At 36.4% G+C, this 15,169-nt stretch overlaps 1 pseudogene across 1 annotated transcript; it reads right to left on the bottom strand.

Annotated features, from left to right (window-relative positions):
- Window positions 1-867: 867 nt before the first annotated feature.
- On the bottom strand, window positions 868-14,928 carry LOC308655511 (guanylate-binding protein 6-like; annotated as a pseudogene). Its single transcript has 9 exons — window positions 14,736-14,928; window positions 12,091-12,219; window positions 6,795-6,904; window positions 6,412-6,606; window positions 4,683-4,928; window positions 3,677-3,968; window positions 2,626-2,904; window positions 2,065-2,258; window positions 868-1,095 (listed from the first exon to the last, which is right to left on the bottom strand). The product of its transcript is annotated as a guanylate-binding protein 6-like (transcript).
- Between the last annotated feature and the right edge of the window lie 241 nt (window positions 14,929-15,169).

Here is a 15,169-nt window from a genome sequence, read left to right as displayed (position 1 = left end):
AATTGATATTTCAACAGTCACAGAAAAATTTATACCTCAATTATGAAACAAATATAGGGATTATAAAACAAGGCCACATTGAAAATAAGATTAGGATGCAAATGTTTTGCTTTCTAGTACTCAGATAGCAGTTTTACATCCCATCCATCATTGAGCTACCATTTATTGAAATAATGAGAATATTTCATCATATAATAGTCAAATTCACTTTCATTGTTATCAGTTTTAGTATAAGAAATTAAAGTTTCTAATTTATTTCTAAATAAGTAGATACAAGTTTTCTTTACAAATTTCAAAAGATGGAATATATAATGAAAGGTACATGTCTCTTCAACTCCTGATTTCACCCAGCTCTCCCCCAAAGGGGCCAATGATACTAGTTTCTCATTAATCTTTCACAAAATATTTTTTGTACATATATTGGTTACATGTAATTGCATTTTTAATAGTGATCAGAATACATACACTGTTTCAGACATGGTTTTGAACTTCACATTACATCTTTAGAATCACTATATATTAAGCTATAGAGAACTTCATGATATTTTGTTTCATGGCTATTCCAATATCAGCACATATGAAAATTTATGGTACCAATTTTATGTAGTTATCAAATTTTTGCTGTTAAAAATCAATGTATCAAATGACTCTTACATATGTATAATATTGTAAGTGTGTGTTTCCTAAAAGTGAACATCATTTGCCAATGTATGCATGCTAAATGTCTGTCTAATATAGGACAGGCACTGATATCTTCTACAAAGTACTTTTTTATCTTGTTTAAAACTTTGCTGAATGAAAATGAAAACCATGCACATCAAAACAGGCCAAGCATACACCATAATCTACAGATTTCTTAAGGATAAACTAATCCTTTTTAAATAGGGAGGCAAACTTTTTTACAAGATTACCAATACATTTACCAGGAGCAGACAATACTGAAGTCAGGTTATCACCAAATGCATCCAACACTCCTGCAATCCAGGGAGTATTATCATTTTCTGTAACTTCAATTCTTTCTTTCAGTTGATTAATTATTTCATTCATTTCCTTGGATTTCTTCCTAAATCCTTCCTCAAGCAAATCCTTTTGAATCTAAAATAAATAAATATGCATTAGAAGGGATTTAAATATTTTATAATTCTGATTCTTGAAGAATCACAATGAGTCAAAATTTTGTAAAATACCTCTTACCCCTAGAATGTTTTCTCCATTATTGTTAAGATAATTTAGTAACAAAAACTACCATCTGGAATAGACCTAGACACTATTAAGGAAACATAGTTTCCAACTTGCTTAATATTAACCTACCATTACAATTCTGCTGCTATGATAACCAAGGTGATAAAAACTTCTTCACATTCTTCCCAAAAGAAAAGCCACTGGTCTGACCAAATATACACTCAGTGCCACTGGGGTTGCATGGTCTCAATACTATAGTGATGATGAGAACTCACCAGCTAATCTAGAAATCTGTTCTCATATAACATCTAGATGGAATCTGAAAGATTTCCTCCCATGCAATATGCATGCTCAGGCAGCTATACAAACCTGGAGCAGATTGTAGCAATCTTAGAAGCTGTCACTTCCCTGTGCTTTTAATTTCAGAAATTTCTAACAGTTTTATATTGGTATGAATCTACCTAGGGTTTTTGGGATATGAGTAGGTATCTTGATAATATGAGTCTTGGGAATGCAAACCAATCGCTGCTCATATTTACTACAACTCAATGGAAAAATCTATTTACCCTGACACTTGTGAGACCACTTTAAATCTCCCAAAACAGCAGCTTAAAATAAATTTGTAATCTCCAAGGATTGATGAGTCATAAGACCTGGATCTCCAGACCCCAAATAGGAGAAAAAAATTCAAAGAAATTTTAAGGGAAAAAAAAATAGTGTTTGTGGGCAGGGGGAGGGGGGATTAATAAGTATATATTAACACTTAGAATAAATCATAAGCAACACATGGTGATTATCTTCCTTCTGTGAGCTGAGTGTAATTTGCACTATTCCTTCTGGGGCCCCAGGACCATCAGAACTACTGAGCAGGGCATCACCCACCTTCAGCTGGTGCTCCAACATGGTGTTCTGGTTTTTCAGGAGCTCTTCTCTCTCCTCCTCCAGCTTCTTTTTCAGTTGCTCCACGTTTTCCTTGAAACTCCTCTCTTGAGCCTCCATCTGTTGCTGTTGTTCCTGTAGTCTCTGTCTTGAAAGCTCCTCTTCCCTCTCAGCTGCCTCCTTCTTGGCCCGCTCCTCTGTCACAGGAAAGTTTTAGAGAAGGAAGAAAGAAACAGCAACTATACTATAATTTCCTGAGCTCAGAGACCAAACCAAATCTGAAAGGCAGGGCAAGGCAGGAAATCACAGAATTCACACAAGTCCACACCATCAAGTGCACATTTCAGAAACTGATAGAAAAGACCCTGACCATCAGGCTGAAGTCTGACCTTCACTACCCCTTGTTCTTCACACATTCAGCAGAGCATGCATTCCACAGATTCACAGACCTGTTGGAGGGCATTACAGGAATCCAACCACCATCTAGATTGCACAAAGCCCTGGTTTCGATCTCCAGCTTTGCGGAAGAAGGAGGGAGATAAAGGTATCATGCTTTCTTATCACTCACAAGTAGTGCTGTGTCCTCAGATTTAAGATATCCTGGACTCTTCTGTAAGCTCCCCATGACCCCATATTCCTCACCTTGACTCCTTTCTTGGGCACTCGCAAGTAGTCCTGTTCAACATTTTCCCTTGCTTTCATGTAGAGCTTGTGGCCTCCAGGAACAGAGAAAGTTCCTGCAAAAATGCTTTCCATTAGGGACTTTGAAAGCAAATTCAGTTCATCCTGACAGTATTTTTCAGAGGTCTCTTCATTCTTCAGCAAGAAGTAGTTCTTCTTCTCCTCTATTATTTTCCGCAATGGAATTACAGACATGTTACTGGAAGATAGGAATGGAAAAGAGAAAAGTCCAAAGAATCTGATAGAAAGGCTAAACTAACTGAATTTATCCTGAGAAAAGCATTCAAGTGGAGTAAGATTTGGGATGAGTTGGAAATCACAAAACATGTCTTATTGCAACCCTGAAGATTCTCTGTAAGTCTATAGGAAAATTTTTTAAATTTCCTGGGCCTCAAAATGCTCATCTCTGAGGTGAAGGGATTGCATTCCAGAAATTCTGTGGTGTCTTGCAGCTGTGAAGTCCTGTGATTCCATCTTCAATGATGCAATGATACAAGGAGTAACATAAGATGAACAGCAACGTGGAAAGAGATTCTGGTGAGAGAAACTGATTCCTAGGAAAAGGAGAGTGTGCACAGAAGAAGAAACAGTATGGGGGTGACTTGTGAATATTCCAAGCTGGCTTATCACCCATAGAAGGATTAACAAGTATCCATTAAATCATTCAGGGGGATATCTATACCAATTTAGCTTCAATAGTCAGGATATTACAGAAGATATCTATTTGGGTTTTCCTTTAGTCATCTGAGACATTTCTGGATAATGTGCCCCAAGTTTTGGGGGAGGGGGCAAAGCGGTATATATGGTCATTGGGAACTGTATTCCTCATGAGAATCCAAAGTGCTTTATCCTTGAATTACAGAGAGGAACCACAAGGTCCATAAAGGTACCTGTAGGCTTCATTTTCAAGGGAACCATCATAAAAGGTAATAACTGAGACAATTACCACCAGTTCCTTTTGGAACTCCTGATTTTCATCCTTGAAGGAGTGCTCCATGAAGACTGTGATGGTTCCCTCTCACAGGCTGCGTGCACCTCCAGCAGCTCCTGGAGTGTGTCTGTGGGGAACTGCACCCGCTGGGCCATCTGCTCACTGTAGTGGTCGGCTGCCTTCTGCACAGCTTCTAAGTTCTCACGCAGGGCCAGAGTAGTCACTGCATTCTCCAAACAAGGCACTGATTCACTAGCAATGGTATCTACATAGGTCACCACCAGAGTCCCCAGGCCTGAGGAAGCCAGAAATTTTAGGGGATAAATTGGAATCTATAACTCAATAAGATCCAAGATTCTAAGACAATATTTCTAAAACCTCATACACATAAAAACAAACATGCCTACCTCTTTCTACTATCATCACTTTGGTGTTACTATTGACCTCAGTTTTATGGTTCTCTAGGCCACAGTATTTAAAATGTTAACTGTCCACCTCCCTGTAATATACTAAGTGTATATGGAAAACATAACATCTCAAAAGTCAAAGGAAAACACTTTACATAGGTTGACCAATGAGGAAAGGTATATCAGATTATATTTATTGCCAAAACTTTCAAAGGATTTTCAGGTATTTACAAACCAGTACTTATATATGAACTACTATAAATTTCCAAAATACACATCATATTCTCCTTGCAAACAACACTTAACATATCAGAATTCCCCTAAAAAATAGTATTTATCTGTTTTTAATACCCTGTTAGTGATTTTATTATCAATGGAGGATTTTTCAGACATGTGGAAGCCACAGACACCAGTAATAAAGTGCACAATTTTCAGAAGGTCTATAAACCCTACCAAGTAATTTGATTAAAAAGTGTACACATTTCTTCAATTATGAATATACATTACGACAGTTATACATAGAATCAAACAAAACTAATGGGAACACATTGTATAGTATATTCAACATGTATTAGTCAACACAGAAATATGAAAAGACTCACGATTGCCAGTAACCACAATCCCCTCTCTGAGTGTCTTGATCTTTGCCTGGGTGAAGATGTAAGAACTGAAACTATTTGTTTGTTCTTGGAATTTAGGATCCAGTTGGTCTTCTGAGATGCTCTCAATATGGGCTAGGTGTTCTTTGTTATTTGTTGGCTGGTCAAAGACAAAACACTTCCGTTTTGGAAAGAAATTCCTAATGCATTCCCTGGGCTGATTGAACATTGCAACTTTGTGGCTCCTCCCTGAGGGATGGGGAAAACAAAGAATACAATAGAAATTGTCTTGGGACAGGGAAATAAAGTTTTTTTGACAGGGGTTGTAACTATAAGAGATGACAGATATATTATTGGCTTCACTGCATTAATCACCCTACTCTCTGCATCCCATAATATTGGGATGTAAACCTCAAATATATATATATTCTAGTTTATATTTTTTAAATAACTTCACACAGTGTTAGCTATTTTTACCAAAAAACTCCAAAGACCAAAAGTAAACAGAATGTGATTTTAAGATTTGAGACAAAGCTTTTCTGCCTACCCAGTTTTTCAATAAATGTTTTTAGAAAGCATAGAGAAATCAAAGCATAAAAGAATAAAATAAAATCAGAATTAGAATTTCCTGAAAGATCTCTTTAGCTATGCACTCATGTAAATAATTTACATGTAAGCAATATATATACAAATTAAGACATTTTGAAATTCTAACATGAGTAAATATATTGGAATTAAGATAAAGCCATCATATATAAAGTAAAATGAGTGTTCTGATAATCATAATAAATGTTGGAAAGGAATAAATGAAAGAGACTCATGCTTCTTGAGGCTTATTTAGAACATAAAGGTATGGGACTGAGAGTACTTGGGAGTGAACCCAGAGCCACTCTAGTGAGCTACATCCCCAAATCTTTTTAGTTTTTGTTTTAAGATTCAATCTTGGGGCTGGGATTGTGGCTCAGTGGTAGAGCGCTCGCGTAGCACAGGCAGGACCCGGGTTCAATCCTCAGCACCACATAAAAATAAAGGCATTGTGTTGTGTCCATCTACACCTAAAAAATAAATAAATATTTTTTTAAAAAAAAGATTCAATCTTGCTAAATTGCCCACATTTCCCTCAAACTTGAGATCCTGCTGCTCTAGGCAGGGCTCACTACCAGTGAGTTATATTCTCAGCCTTTTTTATTTTTTATTTTGAGATAGAACTCATTAAACTTGAACTTGATGCTCTCCAGCTCTGTACTCCAGAGTACCAAGTATTACAGATGCCACACCCAGATTACAAAGGTTTTCATATGAATGAAATAAATACACTAGTATTTTTAAATTATATTTTTGAAAGAATATCTGTATGAGATATGTATTTTTTCCATGAGATGGGCTTTGGATTATAATTTCATGTCTAACAATTTTGAGGCCATTTGTTCTACTAAACAGAGGAAAGCAGATGCCAAAGAGGGTACAGCAGTGTCTGGTCACTAGGAAGTTTTAGCCTCCATTGTAATCAGGAAACTAAAGTAAAAATTGTTAAAAAGAACTTGTTTTTGAATAATTTTATTGTGCTTTAGGCCTTACATTTCTTAAGTAAACATCAGTTCCTGGAGCTTTTCAACCTACACTCCACTCACCATTTCTACAGACCTCAGTTCAGTTTCAAATACCAATAGAACCCCAGAAATGATGGACAGTTTTCAGTGATCCCACCCACTCCTGAGCCACACTCTGGTACCTTTAATCAGCTTCAAGGCATTCTCCAGGTACTGGTCTTCTGTGATGAGCTGACCATCAAACTTCAGTTCCAGGGTGAAATCCCGGACAGTCCAGACAAAGTCTGGAAAGAAACTCACAAACTCTGTGCAATCTTCTATCATCAGGATCTGAGGAGGACTTTGCCCTGATTAATTCTGTCAGCTCTGTCACATAACTAGGTCTTGGCTGAGGAAAAAACACCATTTCCGTGTTTCCCTATTAAAAAATTCTAATAAACAGCCTCTTTTGCCATAAGTGCTCCCTGCTTCACTAGAAACTACTAATTGACAGGGCAAAAGATAATGACTCAATATTCATTCCCCTAAACTCAATGACAGGGTAGTTGAGTTCCTGGAAGGATACTGCAGCTGGTCCAGGACCTGCTGATTGATGGTGCCCATGCTGTTGTAGACAAAGGTGCTGCTGAGAAGCACAGCCAGCGCAAAGATCCAGGAGTCATTCTTAGGGTCACCCTAGGAAGCACATTGCAGCAAGGGACTTAAGGGTTATATTTTACAAATTCATTATGACTTTATTCTTTCAGTCTTTCATTTATGGGTTTACTAAAGTACTCATATGCAATAAAGAAAGACCTGAACAAATAACAGCTTTGATAATTATAATGTTTCTTAGAATCATAATTTCCTCATATGATGATTTCCATCTTCACTTACATTTTTTCCCTCAACTGGATGAAACAGGATAATATACATATAAAAACTAGTACTCTATTGGGTTCTCAGTGAAACATTGAGAAGAAATAGCATTTCTTCATTCTATACATATGTATTGGCCATAGGCTATATATATATATATATACACACACACACACACACACACACACACACACACACACACATATACACACACACACAGGCATATATATGTACTTATCATAGTAGATATACCTGGGCATAGATGGCTACTGAACTCACTGCTCTTAGTTTTGGAAAAACAAATTTAATAATGACACGTTACTTTAAGATGACTAATTCAGAGCAATAACAAATGTTCACAATAATAAATACAACTAAAGATAATAATATATATTTTAAAAATTGGATCTTAGTAATTTGTATCAGTAGTGAAGTCCATATCTATAATATTAAATTAAAAACTACATGTCAATCAAAAAAGAACAAAGCTTTGAAAATTCGAGAGAAACATATATGAAGACTTCCTAGAGATCACAAGCTGACCATTAAAGAGTTGGCAGAAGGTTGACAGAACAAACAAAGATGATCCTACAAGTAGAAAGATCCACAGAAAGAATACTAGAGATTGTAGGTTTCAGGGATCTTTGCAATAAAAATAGTTATTTTGTTCAACTGAGAAGCAGGGAACAATGTTGGATGGTGAGCGCTGACACAGGTTGATGAAGAGCACTAAAAATGTCAACCTAATTGTTCCTATAAATTATAGCATTTGTCTAAATTTAATATAGAATTTACTTCTAATATAAAGAGTATATAAAGCTTATTACTTGAGAGCAAGGTAATAACAGATTCAGGCCTATAATATTCTATATAGCAGTTTAAGGGTGAGGAGATTAACCTATTCATTTCTTTATTTCTCCAAACCCTAATTTTTAAAAAGTAATCAGAGTTCTCTGTAAAACTAGGATTTGTGGCAAACAAAAACTCATTTAGATAAACACGTACCATTGTTTTATACATGGCTTTCAAATGCCTATGACAATGACATCCTAAGTAAACAGAAAGAAAAATTCTAAAATTTATACAGGACCTCAGAAGACACTGAAAAACCAAACCAATCTTGAGCAAGAAGAACAAAGGTCAAGGTATCACACATCCTGATTTAAAATGTTACAAAGCTACAGTGATTAAAACAGTATGATAATTTTGTGAAAGCAGGCATCTAAACTCATGGAACAGAAGAGCAACCAGAAATAAATCCATGCTTTAATAGTCAATCAGCTTGGATAACAGTGCCAAGAACACACAATAGGGACAAAATGGCCTTGTTAACAAATGATGTCAGAAGAACTGGATATCCATAGGCAGAAGAGTGGCTAAAATCAACTCAAGATAGATTTGAAACTTTCATGTAAGAACTGAAAGTGGATGTACTACTGTGTGTATATCCAAAAGAAATGAAGTTGAGGGATGGAATCAAACCAAGTGTTCATCAATGGATAAATGGATGCAGAAAATGTGGGAAATGCACACACCAGAATAACATCATCCATAAAAGCGAGGAAATCTTGTCATTTGCAACCACATACATGAACCTGCAGAACTTTAAGCTAAAGTGAAACAAAGAGAGGCACAAAAAGGTAAATACCACCTGACCTCACTTGTATGGAACTTAGAGAAGTTGCATCCATTCAAGTAGAGAGTGCAATGGTTGTTGAAAGGGTGGTTCAAAGGCAGGGAAAGGGTCATAGAGAAATGTTGGTCAAAGGACACAAATTTTCAGTTAAATAGTAGGAAATAAATGACCCTATGTCATAAAATTTCAAGAGGAAAATAGGCAAAAGCTTCTTAGCATTGGTTTGGCATTGGTTTTTGTAGAAAATATACCAAAAGTAGAGACAACAAAAGCAAAATTAGACAAGTGGGAGAACATCCAACTAAAAACCTTCTTGCAAGCAACATAAACAACCAGCCATGTAAAAATAAACTACAGAATGGGATAAAAATATTAGCAAACCATATCTGATAAGGGGTTAATTTTCAAAGTATATAAGAAATAAATATGAGCAAATAACTGGAAAATACATTTCTCAAAAGTTAATACACAAATTGCCAATCGATACATGAAAAGTTATTCCACATCACTAATCATCAGGGAAATTAAAGTCAAAATCACAATGAGCTATCACAACAATTAGGATGGCTAAGAACAAAAAGATAAAAGATTACATGTGTTGATGAGGTTATAGAAAAAAGAACACTTGTATGCTGTTGATTGTAATGTAAATTGGTATAGCCGTTATGGAAAACGTCCTAGAAATTCCTCAAAAAATAGAAGTACCATATAATCCAGCAATATTACCTCTAACTAGAAAGTCAAAGGAGGTAATGTCAATATTTCAGAGAGATACCTGCCCTCCCTATTTATTGCAGCATTATTTCACAATAACAAAGATACAGACATTTATCAAGGAATAAATGGGTGAAGAAAGTATGGAATAAGAGTATTCAAACCTAAAAAAAAAAAAAAAAAAAAAAAAAAAAGGAAATCCTGCCATTTGAAAAACATGTATGAAAATTGAGGGCATTATGCTAAGTGAAATACACCGGTTCAAAAACAAAAATACTACATCATCTCATTCAAATGTGGAATATAAAATGGTCTAGTAATCAAACCTGTAGCAGCAGAGAATGGAACAGTATGTCTGGAATCTGCAGGATGGGAGAAATAAAGAGATATTGGACAAAAAGTACAAAGTTTCAGTCATGCAAGATAAGTTCTGGAAGTCTAAGGTACAGCATGGTCACTAAGTTAACACTGTATCATATACTTGAATTTTGCTAAGAAGCTGTGTCTTTAGCGTTCTCATTACAAAAAGAAAAAGAAAACTGTGTGAGGTGATACATATATTAATTTGTGCTGATCATTTCACAAAGTAAATCAAAACATTAAGTTGTACATCTTACATACATACAATCTTTTTTTAAATGTTTATTTTTATTTTTTAGTTATATTTAGACACATATTTTTATTTTATTTTTATGTGGTGCTGAGGATCAAATCCAGTGCCACACAGATGGTAGGCAAGCGCTCTACTTCTGAGCCACAACCCCACCCCAAATACATACAATATTATTTGTTAATGATATTTTTTGAATTTGCAAAAAATAATTTGTTAATTATATTTTTAAAGCTGAATAAATATTATTACAGAATATCTATCTCCTTATGGAAAACAGGAGAGTATGAAAATTTAGACACTTTAATAAGTCTCAAAAATAGGCATAAAAGGAAGATCACAGGTTGGTATTGTACCTCTGTCGTGGTGTGCTTGCCTAGTACATGTGAGGCACTGGGTTCCAGCCTTAGCGCAACATAAAAATAAATAAGCAAAATAAAGTTATTATGTCAAAAAAAGACAGATTACTCAGTTTACCTATTGTTAGAAAGCTAAAATATCAAAAAACCATCTTAAAATGTGTATTATAAGTCAAAAACATGCTTTGATAGAACCAGCATAGTTGTGGATTTCTAAAAGATTTCCAGAATGTTCTGTGGGCTACTGATGAGCTTCACCATAAGAAATGCAAACTTAACTCTTCAAACTCTAACACTCAAATACAAATTGCATTTTATAGTTTGAATGGTGGATCAGAAGCCTTTCCTCATCCATGGAGATGCAGCCAATACCTCTCCACCCTCCTATCAAGTTCTCTTTATACACAACTCTATGTATTGGAAGAAATTATCCACAGCTATTAGAAGTGCAGAAGGACGACAGGCCTCAGAAGTCAGCACTCTTAATGAGAAAGGCTTCCAGGGCAGACCTCCAAGGACTGATCAGCACCAGGGATCAAGACCCAACTTCCTTGTCTCAACGCAGGATCCCTCAAAAGGGCCAACCCAGCCACAGATTTCCCCGTGGAAGTGACAGAGGTCAGACATTACTGCAGTATGGGGTCTTCCTCTCTCCAACCTGCTTCTTTCCCAGGCCCTGTGCTTAATCTGAAGCATAGGTGTGGTCTCTTCAATGGGACTAAAGGGTATTTTTGAGGACAGAGCCTTTACTTTGTCAGTAATGCCTATCTACTGAGCCCAGAAGCCTTGAACTTAATTACTTATTAGGCTTTTTTATAGAGAATCAAAACATTCACCCCAGCATCAAGAAATAAAGTATCCTCTCTAATGTACCACAGATTCATCTCAAAAAGAACAAAAGGGCAGTCAGTTAGGGTAGATAGATGATGGGGTGGGCAAGATGGGGCCTAATTCAAAAGGAAATAAAATCCTAATACCTCCAGAACACTTCCTCCGCCTCACAACCTGTTGCCAATGTTACTTCCCCTCCAGGGAATTGTTCCTCCCAGAAAGGAGTTATTAATGAGTACTTCCTGGGGGCTCCTTTCCCACTTTTTGGGTTAATCCCACCTTTTGGTCTTATAGGCAGTATAGGAAAAGGGGGCATGAGAATAAAGGAAACATGAAATCTATATAAGGACAGGACTCACCCCATCCCATGGATACTAACACTGAATCACCACCCCCTACCCGGAAGAAGTCTGTTTCTATTTTATCCTTTAAATAAAACTTCTTTTCTGTACTACATCGGCATTGCTCTGGTATTTAATTTCAACACCAGGGAAATAAGGACCTTATCCTGATTTTCAAGACCTGTTTCAGGAAGATTCAAGATTCAGTTTGCGGGTCTGGGGATGTGGCTCAAGCGGTAGCGCGCTCGCCTGGCATGCATGTGGCCCAGGTTCGATCCTCAGCACCACATACAAACAAAGATGTTGTGTCCGCCAAGAACTAAAAAATAAATATTAAAAAAATTCTCTCTCTCTCTCTCTCAAAAAAAAAAAAGATTCAGTTTGCCTCATTCACTATAGTTCTGTTTCCAAATTTCACAAATAGATCAAAGCAGTTAAATTGTAAAGGATCATAAGGCAATAAGGAGAAAATTCAGCATACTGAGGATCTGAGACTCACTGCCTCATCTCACCTTTTCCACATCGCCCAGGCCCTCAGTGTCCAGAAGGACAAGGGTGTGGTTTGGCTTGTTGGGGTGGGGCACACACCACATCCAGATGCCCTTGGTTTCAGATTGCACTGTGGAGCCCAGTGGGGAAGCCTGCAACGGAAGAGGAGAGAGCAGCATATGGTAGGAGCAGATCTTCTAAGCAGCCTAGGACACACATAGCCAGAAGTCTTGGATTGTAAATACCACAGTAGTCAGGATGGTACATTCTCTATTTCCTCAAGAATGTCTTACTTTGCAAGCCACCTGTTTCAATGTGCAGAGGTCATTAAACATGAGAGTGATAGCATTCTCAAGATGGTGGCAATATCAAAATCTCAATAACCACATAAGCATAATGGCTATCTTGTATGGCATTAAAAAATGGGAACATAGTTTGTCATCATGTAAGTTTCTTTTCAATAACGCTGCTATGTCAATGTTTTAGCACTTCCACATTACTATAAAGCAATATTTTTTTATTTTTTATTTTTTACATTTTAAGAAACCTTTACATAAGAGATAGAAATCTGTCTTTTAATTATTGGTGATTTTATTTAGTTTCCATAGAAAGATTGCTGTCATTTCATGGTAAAGCTAAAGATTATGGAAAGGAATGGTTAAGAATGAAAAGATAATAAAATTTTCTTCTGCTCTGAAAAAAAAAAGATGGAGGCAAATCATCTATGAATCAGACTAAATGGAAGGCAGCAAGAGTTTCTTGGAAGAATGGTTGGGTTCAATGTCAGAGAGGAGTTTATAGAAGAGAGATATGAGAAAATGAAAGATAGTAAAAGGAAACTCGGATAATATTATTCATACTGAACAATTGATGTTTGAGGGGTAAGGATTTGCTCCCAAGATGTAGGATCTCTATTCACTTCACAGATTGTTTCTTTTGCTGAAAAGAAACTTTTTAGTTTGAATTCATCCCATTTATTGATTCTTGATTTTAATTCTTACACCACAGGAGTCTTATTAAGGAAGTTGGGGCCTAATTCGACATGATGGAGGTTTAGGCCTACTTTTTCTTCTATTAGACGCAGGGTCTCAGGTTGTATTCCTAAGTCCTTAATCCATTTTGAGTTGAGTTTTGTGCATGGTGAGACACAGGGGTTTAATTTCATTTTGTTGCATATGGATTTCCAGTTTTCTCAGTACCATTTGTTAAAGAGACTATCTTTTCTCCAATGCGTGTTTTTGGCGCCTTTGTCTAATATAAGATAATCTCTAGGTTATATAAAGAACTCAAAAAGTTAAACATCAAAAAAACAAATAATCCAATCAATAAATGGGCCAAGGACCCGAACAGACATTTCTCAGAAGATGATATACAATCAATCAACAAATGTATGAAAAAAATTTTAATCATCACTAGAAATTAGAGAAATACAAATCAAAAGTACTCTAAGATTTTATTTCACTCCAGTCAGAATGGCAGCTATTATGAAGACAAACAATAAGTGTTGGTGAGGATGTGGGGAAAAATGCACACTCATACACTGCTGGTGGGATTGCAAATTGGTACAGCCAATATGGAAAGCAGTATGGAGATTCCTTGGAAAATGGGGAATGGAACCACCATTTGGCCCAGCTATCCCACTCCTCAGTCTATACCCAAAGAACTTAAAGACAGCATACTACAGGGACAGCATACTACAGCCACATCAATGTTTATAGGAGCACAATTCCCAATAGCTAAACTGTGGAAACAACCTAGATGCCCTTCAATAGATGAATGGATTAAAAAAATGTGGCTTATATGCACAATGGAATATTATTCAGCAATATAAGAGAATAAAATCATGGCATTTGCAGGTAAATGGATGGAGTTAGAGAAGATAATGCTAAGTGAAGTTAGCCAATCCCCAAAAAACAAATGCTGAATGTTTTCTTTGATATAAGAAGGCTGATTCTAGTGGGGCAGGGAGGAGGAGCATGGGAGGAATAGATGAACTCTAGATAGGGCAGAGGGGTGAGAGGGGAAGGGAGGGGCATGAGGTTAGAAATGATGGTAGAATGTGATGAATATTATTATATAAAGTACATGTATGAAGACATTAATTGGTCTGAATATACTTTGTATACATACAATCAGAGATATGAAAAATTGTGCTCTACATGTGTAATAAGAATTGTAATGCATTCTGCTGTCATATATAAATTTAAAAACTAATTAAAATTTTAAAAAGAGCTAATAAATTAAAAAATTCAGTGTAAAAAAGTGATTAAAAACAAAGACAAAGCAAGAAATAAACAGCTCACAGGTGCAATGAGATGTGAAATCAAGAGAGGGTTTTTAAGATGACAGACATTCAAAAATCTTTCCATATTGTTGGAAGTAGTATATAGGAAAAGAAGAATATGTTGTCTGAGAGGAGAGACAGGATATAAGAAAAGGTATGATCCTGGTCATAAGTAGGAAAGATTTTCCTTACTGAGGATAAAGAAAAGAATATTAATTGGAAGAGTTTACAATGAAGTAGTAATTTGGTGGTGATATTTAGGATGACAAGTTTGCTTTATTGAGAGGGGTTGGGTCCTCCCTTCATGTGAATGGAAATCAGCACTAGGAAGCTGCGATTCAGCTGGAGTCAAACAACTGGCCCTCCACCCAGGACACCACTCACCAGTGTTCTGCCCTGCCAGACGGTTCATCAAGTAGGATTTTCCCGTACGGTACAGTCCAACAATGGCCACCACTATCACTGGCTGATAAATCTTCTCAAGAATCTGTATAGCCTGCTGGTTCACAATCAGCTGCTCATTGTTGTTTTCCACCAGACAAATTGGGGCTGACATTTTTGGTCCAGATGCCATAGCAACCTGCTAATCTGGAAGAGCATCCCAGGAGAAATGGGATTACAAAATCATTCTCTGCCTCAGAGCTATCCAAACACCATCAATTTAGGACTGATGAGACTTCTGCATTTTGTATGGGACAACACTTATCTGAACATGAGCAGACTGCAGAAGGTCTCCTCCATCATTCCCCAAAACCTCTAATGACATTTGGAATTATCTAAAGTTGTACTTCAATTGTAATAATAAAACCCAAGGCATT

Source organism: Spermophilus citellus (assembly GCF_964194105.1).
Source record: "Spermophilus citellus genome assembly, chromosome: 9".
Classification (NCBI taxonomy): domain Eukaryota; kingdom Metazoa; phylum Chordata; class Mammalia; order Rodentia; family Sciuridae; genus Spermophilus; species Spermophilus citellus.
The sequence above is the reverse complement of the archived record's forward strand: the minus strand, read 5'-3'. Positions and strand labels throughout refer to the sequence as shown.